The sequence below is a fragment of the Cervus canadensis genome, chromosome 25 (genome assembly GCF_019320065.1).
Source record: "Cervus canadensis isolate Bull #8, Minnesota chromosome 25, ASM1932006v1, whole genome shotgun sequence".
Lineage (NCBI taxonomy): Eukaryota > Metazoa > Chordata > Mammalia > Artiodactyla > Cervidae > Cervus > Cervus canadensis.
Window position 1 is genome coordinate 27,049,426 of NC_057410.1, and position 15,058 is coordinate 27,064,483.

General features: G+C 42.8%; 1 protein-coding gene across 1 annotated transcript in view; it reads right to left on the reverse strand.

Moving 5' to 3' along the window:
* Window positions 1-2,151, reverse strand: part of LOC122427473 (natural resistance-associated macrophage protein 2-like) — a 22,658-nt gene extending 20,507 nt beyond the window's left edge. Inside the window, exon 1 of the mRNA XM_043446986.1 lies at window positions 2,045-2,151. The gene's annotated coding sequence lies outside the window, so the exon portion shown is untranslated. The remainder of the gene's footprint in view (window positions 1-2,044) is intronic.
* Between the last annotated feature and the right edge of the window lie 12,907 nt (window positions 2,152-15,058).

Sequence of the window (15,058 nt, forward strand, 5' to 3'; positions counted from 1 at the left end):
TCGCAGCACTGTTTATAATCGCAGGACATGGAAGCACCTAGATGCCATAGCAGATGAATGGATAAGGAAGCTGTGGTCCTATCAACCATGGAATATTACTCAGCTGTCAAAAAGAATTCATTTGAATCAGTCCTAATGAGATGGATGAAACTGGAGCCCATTATACAGAGTGAAGTAAGCCAGAAAGATAAAGAACATTACAGCATACTAACACATATATATGGAATTTAGAAAGATGGTAACGATAACCCTATATGCAAAACAGAAAAAGAGACACAGAATACAGAACAGACTTTTGAACTCTGTGGGAGAAGTGAGGGTGGGATGTTTCGAAAGAACAGCATGTATATTATCTATGGTGAAACAGATCACCAGCCCAGGTGGGATGCATGAGACAAGTGCTTGGGCCTGGTGCACTGGGAAGACCCAGAGGAATCGGGTGGAGAGGGAGGTGGGAGGGGGGATCGGGATGGGGAATACGTGTAAATCAATGGCTGATTCATATCAATGTATGACAAAACCCACTGAAATGTTGTGAAGTAATTAGCCTCCAACTAATAATAAAAAAATTTTTTTTTTAATTTAAAAAAAGAAAAAAAAAAAAGAAAAGATGCTGTTTTGTAAATACCAGTGTGTAACCTCTAACCGTCACTTCACTGAGTCAAAACTGAACCAAGGACTTCCCTGATGGTCCAGTGGTTTGAAGAGTCCACTTTCCAACACGGGATGCAGGTTTGATCCCCGGTTGGGGAACTAAGATCCCGCATGCAGAGGCAACTACTGAGCCAGCACCACAGACAGCATCACAGCTGAGACTCCATGCAGTCAAATAAATAATAAACAAAATAAGTAAATGTTTAAAAAGAAAAAAATCAACCAAAGCTGCTTAGTATCTCTGTGTATATTCCAAGGGACCACTGCTGACTTTCTAACAGTAGAGTAAGATTTATGTACAGCTTCCCCATTCACTAACAAGAAGTGTAGCCAGGCTGCCCAAAAATTCTCCACCCAAGTCCCACAGCCATCCCAGAACCAGGAGGAACCAAGTCTGCTGCAATCATGGTCTTTTGGGCATTGACTTAAAAAAACAAAAACAAAAAAACTGGCCTAGGCCAAGACTATAAATGACATATTATCCAATAAAAAACTAAACAAAATTTTCATTTACCCAACATAGCTATCATGGACAGACCCAGTACTGCACAGCTGTAGTTTCCCGTCTTACTTCATGATAAAATAAACTCAGCAGAAAGTCTATTGTCACAGGTAATCATATTATACCCTCAGGTAATGAATGACAAGGATGAAAAACAGGCGTAAGGGTTCACGGGCAATAGATTCAGGGGATCAGAATTCCTTTACTGTGGAACCTTTTAGGGGAAAGAAGGCACTTACAGGGAATAACAAAAACTCCTACATGCTAGGAAATGTTCTGAGCCCTTTATCCGTATTAATTCAATACTCACCATCAGCTCTTTAAGATTGATATTATCAATCCCCATTTTACGTATGTGGAAACAAAGGAACAAAGAGGCTAAGAATCTTGCTCAAAGGTTTACAGAGCCAAGACTAGTTGGGGTTCAGATTCCACGGGAATCAAGGGAGAAACACAAGGTCCCCTAGTTGCAGCGATATTCACTAGAACTATGGCCAGCAAAAGTTTCCGGAAACCTGTGTCGTCTTGCCTCGCATTCCCTAGGATTTTTGCTTTTGATTTTCACTTTAAAGAGGTGTCACATTCCCTTAACTTCATAACACTCCTTATGAAAGCAGTGGACGGTATGGGAATATCTTTACACACAGGAAAACTCAAGTCCAGGTTACTCAACTTCTCCTTCAATGATGCTCTTTGAAATAGTCTGATATATGAAGAGAACTGGGGGAGACCAATTGAAAACAAAACAAACAAACAAAAACAGAACATCCAAAAGTAAACACAGCTGTAACAGCAGGAAGCCTTCTCACACACGGAGCGCGACAACGCCCCTACAAAAGTTCCTGAGCCTGGAGGCTGCACAAACATCCCTAAAACCTATCTACACACCAGGACTCAGCGGTCTGTCCAGGCCCGTCACACGAAGAGGCGCTTCTTGGATGTCGCCTGGAGTAATATGAATTCTTTCGATGAAATGCGGCGGCGGGAGGCCCAGGGAGCGGACGGGGCACCAGGGCTCCGAAGATAAGAAGGAGGCCGAGGGGACCTTGCCCCGCGTCCGTCGGCCTCTCCCGCGGCGTGAAGCGGGGTCAGCAGACCTTCGACCACGGGTCCCGGGACTGCGGCAGGTCCGCCCAGGGGTTCAGCCATTTTCTCTTTAGGTCGCGGCGGGGAAGGGGCGAGGCCCCTGCGATCTCCGGCGTTCGCTTCCCGCCCCCCGCTCCCGGCGCCCTCCTCTCGCTTTTCCTCTGAAGAATGCGGCTCCGTCTGGAACCCGCGTCCAGGCCCTCCCGGCCTCTCGCAGACCCACCCGGCGCCCCGCACGCCAAATACTGGCCGCAGCGCCTGCTCCCAGACTGGCCCTCGAGCCGCCCGGAGCCCGGGGAAAGCGGGGCGCCCGTGTGACCCCTGACCTGGCCCGCTCCCCACCTTACCGGCTCCGCAACCACCTGACAATCGGTCCCCGCGCCAGCGGCTCCATATCCCTGGAGCCAGCGCCACGCCAGCCTACCCCCTACACGCCCTGTGGCTGACCCACAGGATCGCAGCAGCATATTCCTATGGGTTGGACTCTCCATATTCGCCGTGGGGCCAACGCGCGTGGCAGGCTGACTACGGATCCCGAGTCTCCGCCCACTCCAGGGCTGACTGGGGACGGGGCCACGGAGGCCTGGGCGGGAGCTGTCTGCGGCTGAGCTAGTGCTGGAGCAGGTCCAACCCACATTGTGTTCTGGAGTCTCCCACCCCGCTAGCAACCTGCAGACGAGTAGTTCGCCGTGACCTCACGTCCCTGGAAGACAAGATCATTTCTTCTGAGACACGGCTCTGAGAGAGTTCCAACTCCACCCTGCAAAGTATAGCCGCCTCTCGCCCCCAGAGCCACATCACAGTAACTGCGGCCCCACCAAGAGCGCCCCACACCTGGGAGGGACCGCGAAGCATCAGCAAGTGCAGCCGGTTCGGCGGCGTCAGGTGCCCTACTCCCAAGTCTCGCAATGAATTGTTTTCCGCTCTCCTACTCAGCTGCCTCGCTTCTTCTCCCAAACTTTATTTTCCACCTACCCAAAAGCAGTCCCGCTCCATTCCCAGTTTCAATCACACATTCCAGAGTCTTTCTCTGAAGATGACGACCAGGCTAGTGATGCTTCAGAAGGGAGAAAATAGTCTGACTAACCACTCTAATTTTCTACAATGTCGTTTACAGCTACCAGAAACATTCTTAGACCCCTCTCTCCCGGCCCCCACATCGTCCCATAACCGCTTTCCTTAAAGGTAACCAAGCTTATCTAAACAAATCATAGACCTAGAGAAGAAAAGCATAAAACCCTCCAACATCTTTCTTCGTGTAAAAACTGCTAGGAGAAATTTTTATTAGTTGATAAAGGAGTCCAAGAGAAGAGTAAAAAAGAGTAAACTGCAAAAAGCAAAATCCAAATAAAGTACAAAGGACAGGCAAATTCAGGGACCCAAAAAACTGGTCTGATGATGATCAGTCATCTGATACAGGCGGGTTTCCATATAGAATTTCTCCTAGAGAGAAAAGAAAATGCACAAATTAATTCTGAGAATCTCTCTGCAACACATATAGGGAGTTTCAGAAAGGCTTAATGAAGTCCCTCCAGGACAGAACCTTTCCTTTGGGAATTTCTACTGCAACTAGAAAATAAAATGGCTGAAGGCATCCTTTTCATGTTCCATGTCTGCTCTGGTGGGTAGATTCCCTGGGTTGTTGTATATTTACTTTCTGGCTACTTACTTAGCTCACACTGTGGGGCTGCCTCCTTCTTACTCTGCTTCTTCATTGTGCAGGCTCGGTCTGACTTTCTCCACTGCTGCCCCTGTTTCTTGCCTCTATATATGCAGTGGAGTGCACCTTCTCTTGGTTAGACAATGCCTCTTATGCTTCTCTGGGCAACACATTGTTAAAGATACCAGAGGAAATTTCAAGAAGCAAATAACACTCTTAGAAGCATAATCAAATCTCATCTTTGACCTGCCCTGAAAAGAAAAACTTCATATATCTGCCACTCCTGGATATTAAGGAACAATTAATTGCATTTGAAAACTTTTATTCTAAGATTTCACCTCTGTCTCATTTTGCAGGAGCTAGAGTCACAGAACAGCATAGCATCACAAGACGAAGATGTCTTTATTCCAGGACTAGAAGTCATCCCACTACAATCTGATCTATCTCTTTTCTCCTTGTTCTACAGCAGACAAGTTTCCTAAGGCAAACCTGCCTTAGATTGGGTTGGGCTCAATGTATCTGCCTTCATGGGAAAATAGAAGAAAAAAAGAAGAAGTATGAAGTCACCCAAGAACAAACCTGTTTAAGGAAAAGACCCTGTTTTAGTTTAGGACTTCCAAATAGGAATGCATTTTACAAGGAGACTCTACCATAGCACCCCTGTCGCCTTTACTCAGGAATTGCTCCCAACATACACACTCCAGTCTTGCCTACTGGGTCCCTACTATTCACTGATAGTAACTGACAACATTAATGGAATTCTTATTATGCATCAAACACCATATGTAAAATGTTATAAACAGGGATTAATCCTCACAGTAAATTTGTGAGGCAAGAACTATAATCTTAATTTTGTATATTAGGAACCTATGTCTGAGGGAGATCAAGAACTTTGCCTAAAGACCCACAACAAGTTAGTGATAGAGCCAGGGTTTGAATAAAGAGTTGTTAGATCCAAGAGCCAGTACCCCACTACCATACCATAGTGCCTCCATCTAAAACAATTTCCTTCCATTCAGATCTCCAGCTTGGAAATGATCCTCTTTTATAAAATCCTATTCATGTAAATTCACTGAATATTTCACATTACCACAATAGCCAACTGATTTCTGTATAGAAGCTAATATGTATCTGTATCGTATGTGCTTTTTATTTGAATAGGAGACTTCTCCTTCCATACTCACCTCCCATCCACTCTCTCAATATTCTTTTTCAAGCTTTTGTTTTCCCTGAACTGCCTGAAATTAACTCTTCCTGTTTGTATTTGCTCAGAAGCTCAGTCCTGTCTGACTTTTTGCAACCCCATGGACTATATATAGACCACGAAGCTCCACTGGTCTATGGGATTTTCCAGACAAGAATACAAAGAGGGTTGCTATTTCTCCTCCAAGGGATCTTCCCAACCTAGGGATCTAACCCGCATCTCCTATGTCTCCTGCATTGGCAGGCGGATTCTTTACTAAAGAGCCACCTAAGAAGCTCCCCTAACTTCTCCCATCCCTCCCTTTTTGTTGGAGGACAGAAGGAATAAAAAGTGCCCATCAAAATGAAACGGCATCTTGAGACAGAAAAGAAAGACAGGCAGCTCCATATAATCATGTTTCAGTTTACTATCAGCATTACTGTGAACAAAGCTAGTGAAGGTGATGGAATTCCACCTGAACTATTTCAAATCCTAAAATTTGATGCTGTTAAACTTCGGCACTCAATATGCCAGCAAATTTGGAAAACTCAGCAGTGGCCACAGGATGGGAAAAGGTCAGTTTTTATTCCAGTCCCAAAGAAGGACAATGCCAAAGAGTGTTCAAATTGCCGCACAATTGCGTGCATTTCACATACTAGCAAGGTAATGCTCAAAATCCTTCAAGCTAGGCTTCAACAGTATGTGAACGAAGACTTCCAGATGTACAAGCTGTATTTAGAAAAGGCAGAGGAACATAGAAATTAAATTGCCAACATCCATTGATCGTAGAGAAAGCAAGGGAATTCCAAAAAAAAAAGTACTTCTGCTTCATTGACTACACTAAAACCTTTGATTGTGCAGATCACAACAAGCTGTGGAAAATTCTTCAAGTGATGGGAATACCGGACCACCTTTCCTGCCTCCTTCGAAATCTGCATGCAGGTCAAGAAGCAATAGTTAGAACCGGACATGGAACAACAGACTAGTTCCAAATTGGGAAAGGAGTACATCAAGGCTGTATATTGTCACCCTGCTTCTTTAACGTATATGCAGGCTATATCATGCAAAATGCCCAGCAGATGAAGCTCAAGCTGGAATCAAAATTTCCAGGAGAAATATCAATAACCTCAAATGTGCAGATGACACCACCTTAATGGCAGAAAGTGAAGAGAAACAAAATAGCCTCTTGATGAAGCTGAAAGAGGACAGTGAAAGACCTGGCTTAAACCCAACATTCAAAAAACTAACATCATGACATCCTGTCCCATCACTTTATGGCACGTAGATGGGGGAAATGTGGAAACAATGACAGAGTTTACTTTCCTGGGCTCCAAATTCACTATGAACAGTGACTGCAGCCATGAAATTAAAAGATGCTTGCTCCTTGGAAAAAAAAGCTTTGATGAACTGAGACACCATATTAAAAGGCAGAGACATCACTTTGCTGACAAAAATCCATATGGTCAAAGCTATGGTTTTTCCAGTAGTCATGTATGGATGTGACAGCTGCACCATAAAAAAGGGTGAGAGCCTAACAATTGATGCTTTAGAACTATGGTGCCGAAGAAGACCCTTGAGAGTCCCTTGGACAGCAAGGAGATCAAACCAGTCAATCCTAAAGGAAATCAACCGCTCAATATTTATTGGAAAGACTGATCTGATGCTGAAGCTGGAGCTCCAATACTCTGGCCACCTGATGGGAACAGCCGACTCTTTGGAAAAGACTCTGATGCTGGGAAAGATTGAGGGCAGGAGGAGAAGGGAACAATAGAGGATAAAATGGTTGGACATGAGTTTGAGCAAACTCCAGGAGATAATGAAGGACAGGGAAGCCTGGCATGCTGCAATTCATGAGGTTGCAAAGAATTAGACACTACTGAGTGGCTGAAAAACAACTTACAGAGTGAAATTGGGCAATGGTCCTGAAGCATGGGTGACTGAATTCCACACCATCCAGGAGCCATTGGGACAATTATATTGTTAAAGCAGGGTATTAGGTTAGGTGCTCAAAATAGGACCTGTGTTCCTAAGTCTAGACTTATGAGGAGTAACTACTTTCCTGGAATACATCAGCAAAAGGTTGCCATTGTTTGAGGATCAGCAGAGCATAAGGGCTACAAGACCTTAAGGATTATTAAATGATACTTATTAACTACAAAGCTCTTGGCAACAGAGAAGTGATTCAATGAACAGTACAGTCCTAGGTCCTGTCAGTGGAAAAACAAGAGGACCCCTAGGGGCCCAAGATAGCATCAGTTATGCTAACAGTCATACACCTTCCTTACCTGAGAAACTCATTATTGTTGTTGTTTTTATTGTTATGACTGTTAGTTCCATTACAATATCCATCTCTGTTGAAGCATTCCGGGACTCCTTCCTCCAGGCAGCATTATACATTCTGCCTGTTACCCAAACACTTCTTACTCTACCCTAGCACTAAATCATTCTGAATATACTTATTGAAAATCAACTACATACCAGGCAGAAGATGGGTGGTATAGATACAACACAAATAAGATAAGCAGAATACTTTCGTGGGTTAATGTTTTTGTGCTTTCTTCTTCCACTAAAATGTGAGCTTCTCAAAAGCGGCAGGTATCTTTGTATACCTGTGAAACAGAGCAGGAGCCTTAGGTCCTTGATCCCTACCTCCTACCCAATGTATTCTCCCTGCCTTTTGTCTGCAGAGAACTTTAGTCAAAGAATAAGCTTAATCTGAGAAGTGAGAAATGTGAAAACAAAGGAAAACAGTCAAAGGACGCCTAATAATAATAATGCAGTCATTAAGCATAGTGAAGGACTTTTAATTCCTTCTCAAGGACTATAGATAATATTCTGAGCCATATCCTGTGAGCTGTCTTATAGATAGCGAAACTCCAGGTGGAGAATTTAACTACATGACGACCAGGCTGTACCCACAACATGAGCTGCCACAATTCCGAGAATTGGCCTTAAAGAAATGGGAACAAACAGACCCCAGAACTGAAGATTAACTATACCTAAAACAATCAAGAGATGCTGGTCAGACTACCAAATGACCAAGTTGAAGATGACTGTCAGAGAGAACTGTGATGTTTCTGTATGTAGTCCCCTCTTTCTGTCTATAAAATCTCTTACCTATGGGGGTTGGGGGGTCAACCTTTGGACAGACGAATACCCCTCAACTCCCAGTTGCCAGCATCTGAAATAAAGCGTTCTTTTCTTTCCACCAATCTGGCTTGTTTATTGGCTTTGAGTTATGATCAGCCAGACCCTGTGTCTTTCAGGAACAACTGGTGCTAACAAAGGCCAGATATATAGGAGATGTTCCATAAATATATCATCCCATTTTTTAAATCTGTTGTGGCTGTCAGGCAATGAAGACTAATAATTAGACTATGTCTGTTTATATTTATGTATATGTTTCTAAAATTGAGTCTTGTGTGTGTGCTCAGTCACTAAGTCATATCCGACTCTGTCACCCCATGGACTGCAGCCCACCAGCCTCCTCTGTCCATAGAATTTCCCAGGCAACAATACTGGAGTGAGTAGCCATTCCCTTCTCCAGGGGATCTTCCCAACCCAAGGATCAAACCTACTTCTCCTATGTCCCTTGCATTGGCAAATGGATTCTTTACCACTAAGCCAACTGGGAAGCCCCCTAACTCTTCCCTCCCCTCCCTTTTTGTTGGAGGACAGAGGGAACTTAAAGTGCCCATCAAACTGAGATGGCATCTTGAGACAGGAAAGCAAGACAGGCAGCTCCATATAATCATGCTTCAGTTTATTATTAATACATGGTACTTACTCACAGGGTGGGATTGGGAGAAAAATAATCCAGAAGCTTTCACAACTGCACTCCACATGGCCAAGAGGCCAATGGGACAATTTTATTGTTAAATTAGGATATGGGGTAGGTGCTCAAAACACGACATGCATTCCTAAGTCAAGATTTATTAATGGGTTACTAATTCATGGGCCCAGTGATTATCAAACAATTCCTATGCACTACAAAGTACTTGGCAACAAAGAAGTGATTCAGTGGACTATACAGTCCTGGGTAGGGTCAGTGGAAAAACAAGAGGACCCCTAGGGGCCCAAGATAGCATCAGTTATGCTAACAGTCATACACATTCCTTACCTGAGAAACTCATTATTGTTGTTGTTTTTATTGTTAGTACTATTAGTTCCATTAAAATATCCCCCTCTTGTTGAAGCATTCCTGGACTCCTTCCTCTAGGGAGCATTAGCCCTATATTCTGTCTGCTATCTGAATACTTCTTACTCTACCCTGGCACGAAATCATTCTGAACATGCTTATTGAAAATCAACTACATACCAGGCAGAACCAACTTAGCGACTAAACTACCACCACCACCACCAGCAGGCAGAAGATGGGTGGTACAGATACAACACAAATAAGATAAGCAGAATCCTTTAGTGGGCTAATGTTTTTGTGTTTTCTTCTCCCACTAAAATGTGAGCTTCTCATTAGGCACAATTATCTTTGTACACCTGGTGCTAAAAGAGGCCTGGTATATAGGAGGTAAACGTATCATCTCATTTTTTAAATATATTATGGCTGTCAGGCAATGAAGACTACTCATTAGAATATGTTTATACTAGTGACTGAACAACTGTTTATATTTATGTATATATTTCCAAAATTGAGTCTTTGGGTGTGTGCTCAGTTGCTAAGTCCTACCTGACTCTGCAAACCCATGGACTGTAGCCTGCCAGGCTCTCTGTCCATGGGATTCTCCAGGTAAGAGTACTGGAGTGGGTTGCCGTTTTCTCCTCTAGGGGTTATGACTCAGGGATCTTGACCCAGGGATCCAATCCATGTCTCAGCCTTCTTTCCACCTCATCTGTTACCTCCCCACCACAGAAATTCTTCATTCCAGTTGAATTTCATATTCTCTTCATCCTGAACACATGCTGGGCTTGCCAAACCTGCACCTAGGCTCCTACTGTTACTTCCACCTGCATTTCCAGGATTGAAATCCTGTCCGTTTTTCAAGACGTAACTCAATGTCACACACCCCATAAACCCTTCTGTGATTCTCACAGGATATGAACATTAGCTTGGATGTGACTTTGTATATCTGTGACCTATAATGGTGCTTTTCAGACTGAGCCTCAACACATCATTGGATTATGAAATCAATTTAGTGTGTCACAATCAGAATTTGTAAAATCAAAATTTGTAAAAATGGAATAGTGATTTGTGATCTCCAAAAAACAGGATTTAGCTTCAGGATCAGGGACAAAGTGACAAAGTTCCAGACACTCAAGACTTCATGTGGCAGAAAATTTATTACAGTGAAAAAGACAGAGAAAGCTTCTGACACAGATATCAAAAGGGGGATGGAGAGTGCCCCCTCACTAGCTATATAACTCACTAGCAAGGGAGTTATATACTTTTTCAATTAATTATTAACAGTAAATCAGAAGAGGGTCTCAAGGTTGTAAAGGTCTTACCAGACCCACTCTCACAATATACATTTTAAGATGAGAGGCTTAGTCAGAAGGTTCTTAAGAAGGAGAAACATGCCCTTGAGCAGGATACATTGTTGTTATATAAACCTTCACAGTAATCCAAGTCTATATCCCGAACAGTAATGCTAAAGAAACTGAAGTTGAAAGGTTCTATGAAGATCTACAAGACCTTCTAGAACTAACACCAAAAAAAAAAAGATGTCCATTTCATCACAGGGGACTGGAATGCAAAAAGTAGGAAGTCAAGAGATACCTGGAATAACAGGCAAATTTGGCCTTGGAGTACAAAATGAAGCAGGGGAAAGGTTAACAGAGTTTTGTCAAGAGAACACACTGATCAGAGCAAACACCCTCTTCCAACAACACAAGAGATGACTCTACACATGTCTTCACCAGATGGTCAATACCAAAATCAGAATGATTATATTCTTTGCAGTCAAAGATGGAGAATCTCTATACAGTCAGCAAAAACAAGGCCGAGAGCTGATTGTGGCTCAGATCATGAATTCCTTATTGCAAAATTCAGACTTAAATTGAAGAAAGTAGGGAAAAACCACTAGACCATTCAGGTATAACCTAAATCAAATCCCTTACGATTATACAGTGGAAGTGACAAATAGATTCGAGGGATTAGATCTGATAGACAGAGTGCCTGAAGAACTACGGACAGAGGTTTGTTTGTGCATGAGGCAGTGATCAAGATCATCCCCAAGAAAAAGAATGCAAAAAGGCAAAATGGCTGTCTGAGGAGGCCTTAAAAATAGCTGAGAAAAGAAGAGAAGCTAAAGGCAAAGGAGAAAGGGAAAGATATATCCATTTGAATGAAGAGTTCCAAAGATAGCAAGGAGAGATGAGAAAGCACTCCTTGGTGATCAATGCAAAGAAATAGAGGAAAACAATAGAATGGGAAAGACTAGAGATCTTGTCAAGAAAATTAGAGGCACCAAGAAAACATTTCATGCAAAGATGGGCAGAATTGGTATGGAGCTAACAGAAGTAGAAGATGTTAAGAAGAGGTGGCAAGAATACACAGAAGAACTATACAAAAAAGATCTTCAGGACCAGGTAACCATGATGGTGTGATCACTCACCTAGAGCCAGACATACTGGAATGCAAAGTCAAGTGGGCCTTTGGAAGCATCACTGTGAACAAAGCTAGTGGAGGTGATGGAATTCCAGCTGAGCTATTTCAAATCCTGAAAGATGATGCTGTGAAAGTGCTGCATTCAATATGCCAGCAAATTTGGAAAACTCAGCAGTGGCCACAGGACTGGAAAAGGGCAGTTTTCATTCCAATCCCAAAGAAGGGCAATGCCAAAGAATGCTCAAACTACCGCGCGATTGCACTCATCTCACAGGCTAGCGAAGTAATGCTCCAAATTCTCCAAGCCAGGCTTCAACAGTTCATGAACCGTGAACTTCCATATGTTCAAGCTGGATTTAGAAAAGGCAGAGGAATCAGAGATCAAATTGCCAGTATCTGTTGGATCATAGAAAAAGCAAGAGAGTTCCAGAAAAACATCTACTTCTGCTTTATTGACTATGCCAAAGCCTTTGACTGTGTGGTCACAGCAAACTGTGGAAAATTCTGAAAGAGATGGGAATACCAGATCACCTGACCTGCCTCCTGAGAAATCTGTATGCAGGTCAAGAAGCAACAGTTAGAACTGGACATGGAAAAACAGACTGGTTCCAAATCAGAAAAGGAGTATGTCAAGGCTGTATATTGTCACCCTGTTTATTTAACTTATATGCAGAGTATCTCATGGGAAATGCCAGACTGGATGAAGCACAAGCTGGAATCAAGATTGCCAGGAGAAATATCAATAACCTCAGAAATACAAATGACACTACCCTTACGGCAGAAATCGAAGAAGAACTAAAAAGCCTCTTGATGAACGTGAAAAAGGAGAGTGAAAGTTAACTTAAAGCTCAACATTCAGAAAACTAAGATCATGGCACCCAGTCCCATCACTTCAAGGCAAATAGATGGGGAAACAATGGAAATAGTGAGAGACTCTATATTTCAGGGCTCTAAAATCACTGTAGATGGTGACTGCAGCCATGACATTTAAATCGCTTGCTCCTTGGAAGAAAAGCTATGACCAATCTAGACAGCATATTAAAAAGCAGAGACATTTCTTTGCCAACAAAGGTCCATCTAGTCAAAGCTATGGTTTTTCCAGTAGTCATGTATGGATGTGAGAGTTGAACTATAGAGAAAGCCGAGCACCGGAGAATTGATGCTTTTGAACTGTGGTGTTGGAGAAGACTCTTAAAGAGGCCCTTGGACTGCAAGGAGATCCAACCAGTCAATCCTAAAGGAAATCAGTCCTGAATATTCATTGGAAAGACTGATGCTGAAGCTGAAACTCAATACTTTGGCCACTTGATGGGAAGAACTGACTCATTTGAAAAGACCCTGATGCTGGGGAGATTGAAGGCAGGAGGAGAAGGGGACAACAGAGGATGAGATGGTTGGATGGCATCACGGACTCAATAGACATGAGTTTGAGTAAACTCCAGGAGTTGGTGATGGACAGGGAAGCCTGGCATGCTGCAGTCCATGGGGTCACAAAGAATTGGACCCAACTGAGCAACGGAACTGAACAGAGTTTAAGCCGAGTTTGTTTTGTTGTGTAATCATCAGCTCTGGGCTTAAAGAAAAAAACATCTTTTGTGACTAAGATGCAGGAATGTAGGAAAAAAAAGGTTTGTCCTTTTCTCCTCCTGGGGACCCCTGGCCTCTCTACCAAGGCTATTAACCCTCTCTATAGGAACTATCAGAGAATGTCAAAAGTACCAAAGTAGGTATTATTTTGTGAAACTTTATTTTTAATAATGTGTTTGCATGTATGTGTGTGTGTGTGTGTGTGTACTGGGTTGATGTAGAATATGTTTCTTACTGTAGCAGTCAAAAAAGGTGGAAAAACAGCACTGCAATACAAATGCATTATTTCAGTCCTTCTTGCTCTTAGTTGCTGTGGACGAGACAGGGAGCACAAAGTGGCTCCTGAGGGTGGTTTCCACCGAGGCTGAGTAAAGGTCACCTTATTCAGAATCAAAGACTAACACAAAGTAAAAGTTCCTCTGATCTTGAGCCATGGCAAGGGTTATGTTGCTGTAAAGAGGAAAAGCTTGGGGTGGGGCATGTGTGTGGTGGGTAAAAGGGAGGGGAAGAAGTCAGAAGGCAAGAGATGTGCCCTCCCTAATTGGTCAGTAACAGTTTCCCTGAACTTGGAACCCCCATAACCAGTTCCTGCTGGCCCTGTTCTTCGCCCATCAAGCCTCTTTTCCTTGAATTGCAGTGACTTCTGACATGTTTTATGTTAATTCTTTACTGTCCGCAGGAGCTAGATTGGTCTATCTCTTCTTTATTGTCATATAGATATGTCCTTTGCTTATCTGCTTATATTAATTTTCATAGAGTGTGAATTTTTAGACCATGTTCATGGGCAATGCGTTCTAAATTTATTTCAGTGTCTACTTTAGTTGCTCATTGCAAGCAGGTCCTGATAAAGGCTTTTTGATGATGATTATGACTGTGGTGATGTTTATGACACTAGAAATCAAAGGCTCCTTTTTGTAATTTTGGGATACTGCTCCTCTTTCCCACAACTTGGTTTCAAGCTGGGCTTGTCTGAAAGCTTCCAGTGTTCAAGAAGATCAAGAAACCTGGGTTCTTCCTTAAATTCACCAACAATTTCTATGTGATTCTATATGCCTCACTTTCACAATCTTCTGGTGCAAGACAAAAAAAAAGCTCACAGGACTTGAAGGTAGTGGAGAGAGGTAAAGTAAGGAGGTAGAAAATTTTTTTTAAAAAAAGAAAGAAAGTAGATGTGGAAGGACTTTAAAAGTAGGACATAACTGGGGGAGAATGGATTTATGTACATGTATGGCAGAGTCCGTTCACTCTTCACCTGAAACTATCACAACACTGTTAATCGGCTATACCCCAGTACCAAATAAAAAGGTTTTTTTAGGATCCTATCTCAAGTCTACACCTCCTTTCTTTCAGGGCCAGCTCTCTGAAACACTCTTCCTTCTCCCCACAAGCATAACTTTTCTCCCGGGAGTCTCAGATTATTGGTGTGAAGGATGAAGAACCATCCTATGTATCATCTTTTGCAGAGATTCCTCCAATGTCTCCTTTTACCTGATCGTTGCCACTTGCTTCTTCTTTACAGGCCTTCAAAGAGCTAGTTTTCTAAGCCTGGAGCTTCATTTATGTTCCCATTCTGTTGTTTCTAAGAGAAAGACTCAGAGGGAGGAAGTAAGATGCCTAGAATGTCAAAGACTTCTCACTAGAGGAATGTGGTGAAGAAGCAAACGGTGAGCCCCAGAAGCTTCAGAAGACAGGAAAAGAAGGCGAAATAAGCTCCAGGAGAGTGAAACACCTAAAGTTGTAAAACAAAACCTTCAAAATTATCTGAAAAAAAAATAGAATAGCTCATGATCTAATTTCTTAAATCAAGTTTTGAAAAATGGACAG